Raw genomic sequence first — 15,756 nt, 5'->3', positions numbered from 1 at the left:
TTTGGCCTTACAGATGTAGTTGCATCAGACTGAGAGCAAAAAAAATCTTCCAGTACAGCATTAAATTCCCTCCTTCTTTGAGCTATCAGTTTGGTTACTTGCAGCTCAAGAAACGTGGGGTTCTACTTCATATTTTGTTTGATTCCAGGAAATGTTTGAAACTTGCATGATAATGAAATGATAATGATTGTAGGCGTTTGATGGGCCCTCTTTCTTGGGCTCGGATGATTCATTCACAGTCCTTAAACATCCATTAAAAATGCACGTGTGCATATTTGGTGGAACTCGAGAGTGTATCATATCAGCAGAAGTATAACTCTTTGATTTTAGATTATGCTTTTGCTTTGAAGTTTGGCTCTTGGCAAAATTTCTGCGGCGTTTTCCTGTGGTTGTTGGAAAAGACCCTCCACAAATGTCTTTGTTGCTGGAAATCAGCTTAAACATACTTCTTTTTTTCTTTCTTTTTCTTCTAAGGTGAAGATCGACTCAGCTAATTATATGGCCTTTATCTGTAAAAACATGTCTGTTCATTTTGTTGTGAACAACTGATATGTATCCATCTGTCCACAGTATCATATCAGTTAATCAGATTTGGCTTTGTGCACGAGTGTATTCACTGCCTGGGGAGTCCTTTCCTCCTGTGTATGTGAAATCATTCTTAAACCCCCAGCTCTCAGGCAAAGCCCCCACCAATATCCTCCACCTGCCCTTAATTCTCTACCCTCAATCTTCTATCCCAGCTTTAGCTCACCCATCCATGCACCTCATTACTCTAACCCTCAACCCGCCCCTCTTAGCCTCGACCTCTGTGCCCTCAATCCCCCGCCTGTGACCAGCCACTGAAGCCCAGAGTTCCACTGATGCTCTTCCTCTAACATTCAGGCCAAGTTTAGATGTCAATGGACCAGGTCATGCTAGATGGAGGTCATATACAAGTCTATTTACATGTGATCAGGCCTGAATTAGTTTGGATGGAACAGCAGGTCAGACCTTGACCCTCCTCGAGGTGTTCTGGAAATCAAAACCTTTTCTCTCCATACATGTGAGACTGATACAGCGACATATAGCTGAGGGAGGCCGCTGAGCTAAACAGAGAAACTAGGAGGCAGACTTCATCTGACTCAGTTGGCTCCAGCTCCAACTCTTCTCGTTTCCCGATCCCCGTGTCCCACTGAGGTGAAGTCATCCCCTATTCATAGAGATGACCACATACCCTGTGACTTGGGTAACCTCACTTGGAACCACAGTAGAAATAGTTTTCGGTTTAATATTTGTGGCTTATGTTCTTAATCGTATTAGGCAGGTGTTAGCCATGACATTTACCAACATCTAAGTACACAGGCTTGATGCCTTGAAGCTGACTGAGGTGTTTGATTCAGCTCTGTGAACGTAAGTTGGCAGACAGACTCTCACCTTGAGGCACTGTTGAGATTTAATTAAGTCCATTTTGACTCTTATTTTTATGTTCTCAGTGTACTAATACTGATATTGCACTTTGCTTCATTATTATCTCAATAACACATTATTTTTTTTCTCACTCACAGTTTAATAAAGACTGTATATTCTAAAGCATTTGAAAGACAGCCCTTATTTTACTCTTTCCTTCCTGCCAGAGATCAGGCTCCACATTCCCCAAAGTGAATATGTTTACACGAGGCTGAAGTCGTCTCCAAGAGCACATTATTTCAGCTGTCACAACTCTGAGCACCAGGTGGGAAAAGATGAACTGTTGTTCCTCCGAGGAGTTTGGGGGAAGTTTCTGCTTCTTGTACAATGTTGTCAACCCATCCACACAACAGACATGTTTAGAATCAGAGAGCAAAGCCTCTTGGTTGTTAGTGATTGTTATCCTGTCCCTGTAGCCACTCATAGCTAAACCAGAGCTGGTAGCTGGCTATGGTTTTATCGCTACTCCAACATTTTGATTTACCATTTAGCTGCCCAGCTACCTATAAGATACTTTCGCAAGTTCAACAGCTGACTTAATTTTGGCGGGGTGTGGGGTGCGGAGGGGATGCCTTGCACAAGAGAAGCCTATCCACATGGTGTAGCTGCATCAGATGGTTGGGCCCGCAGGACGGCAGCCAGCTCCAACAGAACTCATGCAGATCTCAAAGAATGGAGCTTCTTCAGGCCGCAACATACTGACATGTTTTGCCTTCTTGAAGAGAGACACACACACACACACACACACACACACACACTATTAACACTTGCAGGGCTGCCGCACAAGGATGCTGCTGTGTTCTACTTAGAGTCTAATTTAAAGGCATTAGTAATCAATACTGCCTGTGTGTGTGTGTGTGTGTGTGTGTGTGTAGACACAGTGGCGTTTGTAAAAGTATTTTTAGAAAAAGGCTGAATGGTCTTGTGCGTGCGTGTACACAGTATGCATAATAGGACACACTTTCAGCTGTGTTTTGTCTCAGCCAGCTGCTCCTTTGCAAATAAGTTGTTTTTTAATCTTTTTTGACCTTGAAAGCAGGCTTGTGTATTTTAAACTTGCCCCACAAAGAACTGAAAAGGAGACTGGGGCTGATTACAATTTTTGAAAGTCATCTTCATGGATCCATCTTTTTTTTTCTTCTGAGGCTTTGTTAGAATTTGTATAGCTAAAATTTAATTTGGAGGAATTCTTTCAACAACATTTGGTTTAGGTGGGAGATAAGTAAGATGAGGAGAAGCGGGTGAAGAACGTCTACCATAGTAATTCTTGGATTTACCAATTAGCTATAAAGAGAGCAACAGATGGAGGCTTTTGTACACAATCAAGAAAACACCCCATTGTTCTTGGCGTGAACATCTAAATGTGCAGTCCTGCTAACTTTCTTTTGAACTCTTTTCCCACCAATGACACTTTCCATACATCCTACAGCCAAGTTTGAGTCTATGTGCATTGTCTGTTTTGTTAGGACACCATTTGTAAGGGTCTGTGTCTGTGCACCATCAATACAGGGCCTTCCAATGCACCTTTGTATTTCTCCATCCTGTACTAACTGTAATTCATTTGATTCAGTTTATTTAAAATATATATGTGTGTGTGTAAGTATTTACCATTTCCCTTGTCAAAACTAATTATACAGTCTGCCCGGCAGCCTCAACAACAGACTGTGCAACTCCTTTTTGTCTGAGAATTTGACAGAGCCCTGAGTCCTCAAACAGTTTCTCAGCTAATAACCGGCCTTGTGCCATTTTTGCCTCGTCTCCCCGTTTCTCTTGCTCCCTCTCTCTCCCCAGCGGGCTTGCAGCACATGTCTTGCTTCTGGAATTACAGGCCTGGTCCTGAATAGTCTGGTTGTTCCTCCTCAGTCCCCCCAGCTTCTCTGCTGGCTTTAACCTATCAAAGGCCCAGAAACCACACATCCTGCGATGGCGGGGCGAGAGAAGGAAAACACAGGAGTGGAGGATGATGTTTTTCTTTGCTATAAAGTGCAAATCATGAAGTACTGGCTGAGGTTTCTCATGTGGGGTTTTGTCCTTTACTCTGGGTATTTGTGATCCCCTCTGATGTCTGCCCTCTCTGTGGATGTCTGAGATTCGTCGCCGCTTTTTCTCTCTCTCTCTCTCTGGCAAACGGGTGCATCTTTCCCCTCCTTACTGTAGGACAATCACCACATACACAATATTATTTACTTTTAATTTACCATACATACAGGCCGTTGTGAGCTCATGACATTTTGGATGAAATATGCCCCATATGTCAACATGTAAGTCAGAAACCATCCCGCATCTGTCATTTTTAAAGAATGTAGAGGTAAAGTTGCAGTGTGGACTAATTTAAATGTGTCCTTTTCTATCAGCCAGTCTGGCCACATGGCTCTAGGGTTGGTCATCCGGTCAGCCCTCCACTTTGGTCCAGATGGAAATAACTGAACATATGTTGGATGGATTGCGATGCATTGTGGTACAGATATCCATGGTGTCCAAAGGGTGAACACTTTGAGCCTCTGACTTTTAATCTGGAGCCACCAGCAGGTCAAAGGTTTCACTTATCCAATGAAACATCTCATATTGTATGTGTTGGGTCGATACAGAAGTTGGTACAGACATTTATTGTTAAAAAACAATGTATTGTTATGAAAAGGGTGATTCTGCTGACGTTAACACGGGGTCGACTTATTATCACTGCCACACAACGGCCCGCTTTATTCTCTACCTGTAGATGACTGGCCTTATAACTATTCAGAAATACTGTTTTCATCCACATGACCCCTGCTTTACACAGTGATGATGCAGGCTGTGACTACATGACCAACGGTGATTTAAAGCTCAAACCCAAAGTATCCTGCTCGCTACTTTATTGCTATTTTGTGTTGTTTGTTTTCTTGAAGCCCAGGTTTGAACTTGCTCCTGCATTAACATATTTTTGAAGTTCACAGCCTCCCTTCATCTACTGATCTTTTCTTGGAGTCATTAAAAGATGGATTAAGTTAATCACAGGTCTTTCTTTTTTTGCTGGTATTTGTTTTCATTAAGTCGACCGATTTGAGCATGAGAAGGAGAATGGAAAAATAGCCCCCAGGCATGATTCCACTGAGGTAATAAGTAGAATTTGTTTCAGAGAGCCGCACACTAACTCAAAGGTTCTGATAAGTCTGAAGGGGCACATCAAGGAAGGTATTTATGGAGATGGAGTGTGTACTACTAAGGGGGTCTGGGAGGCTTTAAAAGTGATCTCTGTGAGACTGGGACTAGTGTCTCTCAGCTTCTGAGCCAGCGGGCTGCTCTAACTTGGATGTCAACAAACACTCAACAATATAACTGTAGCTTCTTAGTCTCCTGCATGGCATCCAGCTTGTCTGTGACACCTCAGCTGTAGCTAGTCATCTCCCCCCATACTTTCCTCTGGCCCATCGGTGCCACAGTGTCCCGACTGTGGGAACACGGTTAACCCGAGCAGGCAGCGGCTCCAGCTGGCTGCGGGCCACGGGTCATGGTGTCCCTTCCCAGCTCTGGTGTCTCCACGCTGCCGTGGGGGAAGACGGACAAAAGAACATGCCTTTTTAAAATAGAGGTGTACAGACAGTGTGAAAAAAGGCAGATGTACAAAAGCATCGGTGGAATGGACAGACAGAGAGACAGAGAGACAGAGAGACAGATGGTGTAGGAATGCAGCTATGCGCATCGTCTGGATAGAGACAGACAGGTGAATGGATGGACAATACAGGCAGCTAGGGCAAACTCACTCTGGCCGGTGGTTTGTTTTGGCTTATATGCTGACAACACCGTGGCCAGCTATTAAGCTTTCTTGTTTTTACAAATAAGCAGTGTGGATTTGCTTGTTTACTCGCTTTTTAAAAAAAAATTTAACCTCAATTTGGGATTCTGAATCTGAAATACACGGCGGTAAATCAACCGCAACAGAGACGGTAGCAGACAAACTGACTTACAGACCGAAATAAGCAACGTAATTGGAGGGCAGACCGTGGCAGCGCCGAATGCCATCTGAGGCTGTTGACGAGCCTGACCTGAGACCAAACTGTCCAGTGTGCAGTGGAGGGAGACGGGTGGAGAGCGGAGGTCAGGAGAGACACGCGAGAGTTGCCAGCTGAGGGCAGGGAGCGTGTTCATACCAGAGCTGTCAAACAGATTCTTCTCCCCCACTGGAAACGTCTCAGTAGTCTGGTGTGCATACCTGTCTAATGTGCTCGGCCCCCCACGCAGGTGCACACACACACACACACCATCCCCTCTCCCTGTTGTGTGTTAAGAGTGTATGCAGGTGTGAGACTATGCATTTCTACGCTCTCTTTCTCTCCTTCCCGCCTCCTTGGGGCCCATAAGGAGGGAGGGCATACGTCCACCATCTCTTGGAGACAACCCCACCTTCAAACACTTTTCACCGGAGGCCACGTAACTGCTCGTCTATTCTTCAGGTTCATCTTTCAGAGTTTGTATTATTCAGGTCTCTGCCAGCACGCTTCAGTTTCCATTTGTTTACTGTCAGGGGAAGTAAATATTCCTACAGATGAAAGCGTGGGCTCCTCCGTTCCAGATGTTTCTCGTGTGACACCCTCTTTAAAGGCATTTATCGCTTCAGCTGTCCAACCACAGAATTTTCATAGTATTGTTACCCCAAACAAACATCCCAACTGTAAGGGCTGTGGGCCTGCCCAGCCATGTCTTTTTCATGAGATTAGCTTTGTTGAAAATGAGAGGCTGACTGGCTGGGTGACATATGAGCTTCTGCCCCTTTTATCTCTTCCATCTCTAATATCCCCAAACAAAAGGACAAAGGCAGGCCAGATACAAGGCAAGGTGTCACTTTTCATTTGGAAAAACAGTCTGTATATCAGAGGTGTATGTTCTGAGTAGTTTTCTAAATTGTGGTGTGTGGACTGGCCTTTAAAACAAGAGAGCCTTTGCCTGGTCTGGTGTTCAGTGTACAGATTGAGTCTTTTTCTTTCTTTCCCACACAAGCACCCACACTGGTCCCTTTAGGGCAGCAGACAGCAGCTGGGTATGGTCTAGAGATGAATGAGAAAAGTGGGCGAGGTCTGACCAAGAGACTGAAAGAGATAAATGTATTTCTCACAGATTCTCTTTTCTCTGATGTTGAGCCACACAGATGTAACCACTTCCCATCCTTTGCATTACACGTCCACATTTTGTATCATCCTCAGTGTGAAAGTGAAGCAGCATCAATCATTTTGTCCTTCGTTCTATTTGTGATATTCTACCAAATCTATTTTCCCCTTTCTATTTCTCTCAGGCTCTGAAAAGTTTTTGCTTGCTTCTTTGCCGAGGACAGCAGCTGTGGTCTGCTTTGATTCACAGCAGTTACAAAAGGATTCCACTGGTGACCCAGAGTTACAGCAAAAAAAAAAAGAGGGAATAAGCAAACTGTCCATAGAAAACTTTTCAAAGAGCTTCTGTTATGTAAAAACCTTGCCACAGCAGTATTTAAAAAGGCAAAAAATCACGAATCGCTGCGAATCAGTGAACGTTTTTGTGTGTAGGCAAAGTACATTTGCACAACCTTTTGATGTTCAATTCAGCTTTGGGGACCTTTTGACACACATTTATGCCAATGACCAAAAACAAGCCAGCTTCACAGTGCTGACGATAAAAAGAAAAGAGGAATGGTTGGTCGGTTGTTATAAAAGAGCAGTCAATGTTATGAATATGCTTTTTAACAATCTGTGTAAAACTATTGTCCTATCAGTGACCGTGCTGACCAGCTTGCTAGCTCAGAGAACTTTCTCCACCTGCTGCTGTGGAGTCCCAAGAACAAAAGATTCCAAGCAGGAGTAATTGGCCCATTACCGAGAAGTTAGCATTTAGCTTGCCAGCTAACTATAGTAGCGCACCACCTTCCCGTGCGAGTAGACCCTGTGTCACCAAGCTCTGCCTTTGTTCCACAGGCTCAGTATGTTCCCAAAATGAAAGGGCCAAAGTATGAAGGGAACATACTTAACTAAAGTATTAAAAGCAGAGAAGTAGACTATACTGCAGGAGCGATGTGAGAAGTCTTTGTCGACATTTTGAGACACATTTATTGCTGGCATGACTCTGCATCTCCATAGCAGATAGCAGTCCATTGTTACTCCTGTGAATCCAAACCGACTTTGATTTCTGCTCTTCGGGAAGGAGCAAGCTACAGACTTTTTCGATCCACCTTACAAGCCTAAAGGTGATGCATACGTGCATGCGTATCTAAGTGTACGCATTAACACTCATACGTACACAAATCTGAACAGACTCGCACAAACGCACACATCCAGGTCACACAAACCTCGGCCGGTCCATCCGACAGACCGAGCGTGTTGACTAGTGTCCAGATCAAACAGAATGTCTCGATGTTAACCAGCAGCTGAACAAACAGCTCTGCCTGTAAAGTGTGCTTGCTTCTCCCAGCATTCAGCGCCTCACTTTATTTAGTTTGGATGAAAAAGACGGTCCTCACAGGCCACCGTAATGTCAGCGCTGATTGATCTCTCTCCTGCTCGCTGCAGGCCTCCCGTCTTTGGGGGTGTTGCCTTAACGACCATGTCTCTTTTTTTTTGGCAGAGCTAAATCTAATTTGCGGAGATTACATTTCACTTATTGAAATGACCCATTTAAATATTACCTCTGTGAATGGAACGTATGTTAGACTGCTGGAGTGTATTGTGTTTGAACAGTAGGCCACCACGGCTGAGCCTGAATCAGACTTTAAAAACCAGAGAGCTCTTTGGGTCTGCTGCCCACAATACTTCCGGGGCCGTGTGTGTGTTCGTGTGTTCGAATTATTGAGAGAAGAAGTGCTTGTGTGTGTCCGTCCATGTCAAAGAAAATCATGATTTAAGTCCACTAATAGGAGCTCATAGTCTCCCTATCCTTGGCAGTTTGTATGGATGTGGCAGCAGTGACCAACAAACAAAGCTGCTAGCGCAGATAAGCTGCTGTAAAGCGCACCTCTTGTAAGTCACTTCACATGAGGAGCTCCACACTATAAAATCTCCCAAAGGACGTTGGTTCAGCTCAGTGTTTTTAAAGGAGCAGAGGATTGTGGGCCAGGCTCTTTTCCACACTGATTTAACAGTCGTTCCCTGGATCACAGTAGCCTACAGTCCATTGGAGCGCTCTGCGGTTTTGGAAGCTGCTAACATGTCAGTCAGATGTTGTAATGGGGACCACATTGGCAGTCCTGTAACATTTGAGATAAAATGCTTTAGCAAAGCTGGCAGTATACTGTGTGTAGTTTGGCTGTGCTTTATGCGATCAGAGAGAATCTGTTCAGCCTTGTTGGCAAGTCTGCATTACTTCAGCCCGAACTGAAAGCTTTATTTCAACCAAAAATTTGGGTTGTCACCTTTTCAGTGCTTTATGTTTCATCACAGCCGGAGCAGAAGGAGAAGTTGATATGAGTAATTAAATCTCAGTAGTAGTGATGTAATCTCATGCAGGAGGCAGTGACACATTCTAGCTGTCATGGCCCAGATGTAGGGCAGAGGGGCCGGTGGGGTCCGACATACCAAGCACATGACCAACGTAATGAAGTCGTCACAAGTCCTCCTTCACAAGGATGCCATGGGATTTCTTTAGCTTTAGTCACTGCACAATGTGGTTGAGAAGTGTGTTGTAAGTAACTCGCGTATTGGTCCCAATGGGTCAGGATGTCAAATGCAGCAACGTCTCATCAGGGAAACTTCAGTATCAGCTGGCATGATATTGGTCACGTGACGAGTGAGCGTTGCCTGGACAACGCTAGTGAGCTGCTGTTAGCGTAGAGGCCACAAATGTATATTTTGTTTTGGTCGAGTCTTTTGTAAGCAGTGATGTTGTCCTCCTCTAATGACTTTTTCAGTGTTGGTTGTAGAAGTCACTCAAGTGTCTCCCCAGCTGGCCCAGGGCCTGGCATGCGATACGTTGGGGATACAACACTCCATGGCAGCTTCGTGGATCAGTGCTGGTAAAGAGTCAGTCGCCCTGCTGGCCTTTAGTTCACATCCATCTGCCTCTCGTTGACAGAGTGGAGAGAGAGAAAGAGAGAGAAGGAATAGAGACTTTCAGGTGGCGAGAGAAGACGAGGGGTGGACGGAGGTTCAGAGTGCTTCCAGAAGTGTACATTTGGGATTGCTCAGGGATGGGTCTCATTATTGGGAGTTTCTTGAACACTGAATGCATGGATTGTGCTTGTAGCCTCATTGGCACAGGTGTGTGCCACGTGCTGCCATCGGCATGAGTCCAACTTAATAACTCCCACATTCCTATCTGTGATTCCTCCTGCATGTTTCTTCTCCTTATTATGTGATCTAAACATTTCTTCTTTTGTGCTGGCACATTTAATGTATTTACACCAAAAGGGCATTCTTCAGACGGGAATGCAAATTCATGTATGACTATACATTACTTTGTCTGTTGTTTGAAAAAGCTCCTTACAAAATGTGTACACTGTGTTAAAACGGATTAAACTCAACATAAAAAACAACTCACTGTGTATTGAGTCACGCTCCGTGGAAATTAGCAACGCGGTAGGCTCATCTTTTACCAGTCACTGTGTGACTACTTTTTGTTTAATTTTCGCCATATGGCATCCATTTATCAAAGATTCATGATGATGAATGATTGGCCTGCTATGATTAAGTATGGCAGGAGAGCCTTGTTGGATTATCAGAATACTCAAAAAATGTCAGAGGAAGCTGTGCTGTAGATGCTCAGCTTCTTTTCTGGCATGTGATCCCACTCCAGCTGTAATTGAGAGCTTGTGCTCTGCTAAAAAACCATCGGCCATTTCGCAATTACCTTTGATGGTATTTATCCCGTCTTGTATCCAGCCTCCAGAAGAGGCGCGGACAACTCCCCCAGTCCCAAACCCGAGATCTCAAGCAGCTGGTGGGGCCCGGGCACCCCATTGCATCGTCCCTGCCCAGGCCTCAGCTGCTATTTCAGGTGCTGCTGATGAGCCACTGGGACTGATGTGGTACTGCATGTCCCAGATAGCTGTTGGTGGAGACTGTAATCAACTTGTAAAAGCGTGGAGAGTCGGTCTGTCTGTCTCTTATGGGGCCCTTTGAGGAACACAAAGCAGCACTCTGCATGAATAACGGATGCTTTTTAGAAGGATTGATTCATATCAAGGTTAATTGGGAGCATCAAGAGAGAGCATATTGTTGGGTTCAAGAGAGAAAGAAAAAACATCTCTCTGTCGCCCTCTGACAGTCGGTGAGTTGTTTTTACCGAAGCCCAGTTTCTCTCTTTGTAGGTCAACAACGTGGGTCAGTTCCTTTCCTGCTGACACAGCAGTTTCTTTGACAATAGAACAGGCCTATCTGGCAAATCAGAAGCCATTCTGAACTGCAACTTTGGACATATTTGCCACCATGAATGGGTTTATGGGAAGTATGCCATGTGGCCTCCAAAGAAGCAATTGGATAACATCCAGATCAGAAACAAAAGGTTCTTTGGTCCAAACTGATCACCACAAAGATCCAAACGGCGCTCTCTCATTGTTCATATTCACATCATGTGTACTCTAAACCACATTGACTGGATGTCCTTCAGTCAGCTGGAATAGTTGCTGACAACTTTATGGACCCTGCTTCAATTCTGCAAGTCGCTATCCACTCATGTCAACATGTACCGGATTATGGTTTGAAAAGTCTGGAGTTTTATGCAGATTGTTTGCTTGAAATGTATATTGACAATCAGTAATTCTTTTTAGGCAACATTACTCTATTGCTTAATTTTGTATCTCGTATAGTGCCATTTCTCAACACAGGTGCTCTCATCTCCCCTCAGCTCCCCAGTTTGAAAGGGATCACAGAGGGCTTTGATACACACACACACACACACACACACACACACACACACACACACACACACACACACACACACACACACACACACACACACACACACACACACACACACACACACACACACACAAATCCCTCGGCACAGAGGCCTCCACACGTGTTTACCATACAGATGACCTCAGAACGACAGGAATGCATCATGTATTAGTAGAGCGACACTCTGACAGCAAGAGGGATCTAACTCTGGTTTCCTGTGGTTAGATTTCTAAAGAAGAGTTCCCGTGTGCCGGTCTGGTTGTTAGTTCTGTAAGAAACCAATCAGTCAGCTGATGTGGCCCGCAGCAGGGGATTCATATGAAGCCTCAGTATGATCAAAGGGATCCGTTTGGCCGTCCTCAAACACTGAAGTAACCTATTTATTCATTACAATATTTGCCTAAGGGACTAAGTAACTTCGCTTATGTAATTGTCAGACCATAATTGAAGACTGGAATAGACAAACTATGATTTGCTGCATGTTTTTAAACTGCCCACAGTGGATAAAAAAAAAAAAAAAAAACTGCAATATGAGCATGTTTCTAATAAATTGCCCTGTTTGTAAATTGCAGAGTTTAAACACCAGATATCAACTACATTTCGTGAAATAATGTCTTCCAACCTCTTGGTACTAAGACCAATATTTGACCATTTCTGCCTGTTCTGTTTGTGACAGATTTACATCACAATCTTATAAGTGGGCTCTTAGGCCGTGAACAAAAGTTTCTTTAAAAAACAGGAGATATAGCCAAATATATAAATTGTACTTATTTAGAGGTTTTCACTTAACATTATAATATTTTAAGTGGGCAGTTAGGCCGTGCTCTGTATTTAAGTTTAAACATATTGATAGAAGATACAGCATATATTTTTGTAATACACACCAATAAATGCTTGCAATGGCAAATGTTAAGACTTTAATGGGTTGTTTTTGTGATTGTTCTTGAAACCTCGACTAATGATTCCTGATACAATTATCTTGTTGTGGTTCTCTACGTTGAAATTTCAAATCCCAGGGAGTTGCAGGCGAAAGTTTCCTTCTTAACATGATCATGCAGGCGTATGGAAAGTAGTTTTGAAAAGCATTGATTTTGGGTTGAAAAAGCCAAAAGGAAGGAAGCCTGAAATGGAGAGATAAATACTGTGCTCGTGACCCCTGTTGGAGCGAAGTTTTCTTCAACTAAAAAGTGAATTTTCATGACACATTCTAGTTTCAGGAAGTGACAAACCTGTGAATTCCTCTGACAGGTGGTTGCCTTTTATACATGAATTCCTCTATACTTCAACTTGGTACGACAGCTTCAACGGCCCGTGTTTTGGGAAAATGAAAGATTTAATGAGTTTCCGTGTGCAGTCAAGAATGTAATTGTGTTAAATGATCCAGTACGCTCCTTTGTGTCAGACCCACGGTAGCTTTGTGTTAATCCCCACATCCTCTGGAGATGGAAGCAATTGCGAGGTTTACCCATTCATCAAAAAGACCTAGTGGATTTAATGCGCTCCCTCATTTAAAACTAACCTTGTTCTGAGTGCTCATTGTTGGCCTCCCCATTTTGTTAATGGCCTGGTGTTCTTGAAGTTGAAGTTTTGAGTTCTTGCTTGCAGTCATGCCTCTACTTTGCTGTTGAAATCCCACTGTCCACGTTAATGATGTTCGTGGTGTACTGAGTTTAACTGCTGTAATAAGCATTTTATACTTAGATTTAGTATTGCTTAGACGCCTTCCCTTTTGTCCCGTCTGTCTCTGTCTAAGTGGTTTATTTCCGTGCGAGTGCCAGAAGGAAGGAGCTGCTACTTACTCGACGTAAATCGTTAATTTATCAAGATTGTGAAAAGACTTAATACTGATGAATGGAGCGGAGCCCTTTGGTAATTTGATTACGGCATTAGGGACGCGTGCCCATGCACATACACACAAATGCAGCTCTCGCCGCCGTTGACTGGAAGCTTTCTAATTGAGTCAGCAGTAGATTGGCCACGAAGTATCTTGACGTACTGAACTATTGATGGCATCGCATAAAGGTACTCTGGATCTTTTGGCTTCCTTACAAAGGCATTTCTTGCTGTCTAATTGTCTCGTCAAATACTTATCTTTTGTTTCAGTCCACTCTACTTCTATCTTAGAGTCTTCATTAAGCAGCAGGTTGGCCCGATTCTTGATTCAGATTCTTCATGTTGTGGTTTCCGTAGCTCTTGTTTAATTAAGTCTCTTGTTCAAGTGATGTTGACTACACAATCTGAGGTGGAAATCAACTCATTGTCCTTTATCAAATCATTAGGTGGTTGGACGGAGTGTTATTGCCATAAATGGAAAGGTACACAATAGGGCTGGGCGGTATGGCCAAAAATTCATATCACGGTATTTTTGTAAGATTCTGGCAGTTTCACGGTATTTTTTTTCCAAATAAACACATTAATTTATTGACGCCGAAAAGGACCGCCACCGCCATCGTCATTCACCACTCGCTCGCAACTGGCCAGCAGCTGTTTTGATTGGTACGTAGGGAGCTAAACCTGGAGGGATTTAGGACCCAGGGGAATCCCTTGATACTAGTGGCACATGCGCGGCCGTAACGACTATTGTCATTCTTCGGCCAGCAGCAACATTTAATGTTTACAGTCACAGATACGTGTACAGCGGTCTGAGCTACTTACATCTCACAGATAGAAGTTGACTCAGGGTGTGCAAGACATGACATCGCCAAAAGGCATGATGGGTAAAGCCCGCCCACTTTGCTGCACAGGAAAAGACTTCTTCCTGCACAAGAAAAGTCTTCCTGTGTGGGCGGTGTCATTTACCCAGCATGCCTTTTGGCGATGTCATTTGCACACCATAAGTCAAATGAGTTAACATGAGACGTAAGTAGCTTGGTCCGCTGCTCCTTCAGCTTCAAGCTGTGAACATTAAATGTTGTTGCCTGCCAAACAGCGGCGACCGGTATGACGGTATATGAAAAATTCATACCATACGGAAAACTTATACCGGTTTAACCGGTATATCGCACAGCGCTAGTACACAATTACAAGAGCGACTATAATATGTTTAATGTTACACTTACAGAGACTGTTACACAAGCAGACCACACACAGTAAGTTGGAAACCGTATGTTGCAAGCAGCTTGTGTCAGCAGTGACACAGATCGTACAGTCATCAAATGAGGGAAAATAGTCTGCCCAAATTCTCCACAAACAACCAAATTGTCTTATGTGGCCAGTTGAAGTCTACTCTCAGGGACTGACGGACACTCAAATGGGCAAACGATGACGAACAAAATCTGACCGCTGTGTTGCGTCTTTCCGGAAACTGGACATTTTGGCGCAGCTGCTATTCAGGTTCTGGTAGACTGTGCAATATGAGAAGACAGGGGTATTCCTCCATTGAACACTTGGGCTTGATCATTTCTCTGAATCCCTCCCCTCTCAATGTGTTAAATATAACAGTTAAAGCACTGCTAATACTCCTGCTCTGCACTTGGTTTTCCTCTTAAGAAAGGTGATCAATGCCGAAGAAATCAAATGTGTTATCAATACCACATAAACTATAAGTGAGGACAATAAGATGCACATTAAACTAGGCCCTGAAAATGTTTCCTCGTCCTGTTCAGCTGATCTTATTACGCCGAAGAAACCATTAAGACATAGCAAGTTTAACGTTATATAATGGCACCTGGTCCAGGGAGTTGTACACATATTTTGTGAAGGCATGTTGCAGCCTGCGTGTGTTTTGTCCTTTTCAATATGAAATTTATCTCTGTGCTCCTCTCTATTGGTGTCCGTGGCTCTAAATCACATCATTAATCTGTTTCCTCTGCTGAAGATGTCTGGCCCAGGCTGCCTTCCATTAGGAAAAATCCATTATCCCTGGCTAGAGACGACAGAGGAAACAATGTGTGTTTGGCTTTGTGCATATGTTTGTGTGTGTGTGTGTGTTAGGTCCTAGTTTTTCATGCTGAGGATTTAAATTTCAATGAAGGGTGCTCTGACGGGCTTGATTCCCCAGAAAGGACCTCAGAGGGTAATTTACCTGCAACTTGTTTAAGTGAGGCCTGCTGTCGCACCTCTGCTTTCATAAGTGGTGGTTTTCAGTCACAGGCACTGATGAGTGTGTGTGTGTGTGTGTGTGTGTGTGTGTGTGTGTGTGTGTGTGTGTGTGTGTGTGTGTGTGTGTGCGCGTGCGCGTGTGCTATAACTATGGGTGTGTTGGGAATCAAGTTTCATTCATCCTGGAGATATTCTTAGCCTTACTGAAACACCTGAGGCCAGTTATGCCAACCTCAGAGCTTTACATGCATTCAGAGCGATAAGTGAAGGATAATAAGCTGCAGTGGACCGTTCTGTAGTACTGATGTGTACTGTACTACACGTCTTGCTCGTTGTTGATTTTGTTTGACTTTTTCCCAATATATTTGTATTTTTATAATGGTTGCATGCTGATTTCCAAGTCTGAGCAGTGACCTTAAGTAGTTTTGAAATATTTGAC

General features: G+C 43.8%; 1 protein-coding gene across 4 annotated transcripts in view; it reads left to right on the top strand.

Annotated features, from left to right (window-relative positions):
- Positions 1 to 15,756, top strand: part of srgap1a (SLIT-ROBO Rho GTPase activating protein 1a) — a gene marked incomplete at both ends in the record, with an annotated part of 74,441 nt that overhangs the window by 11,526 nt on the left and 47,159 nt on the right. The gene's annotated exons all lie outside the window — the stretch shown is intronic.

The sequence above is a fragment of the Taurulus bubalis genome, assembly GCF_910589615.1.
Source record: "Taurulus bubalis genome assembly, chromosome: 9".
Lineage (NCBI taxonomy): Eukaryota > Metazoa > Chordata > Actinopteri > Perciformes > Cottidae > Taurulus > Taurulus bubalis.
The sequence above is the reverse complement of the archived record's forward strand: the minus strand, read 5'-3'. Positions and strand labels throughout refer to the sequence as shown.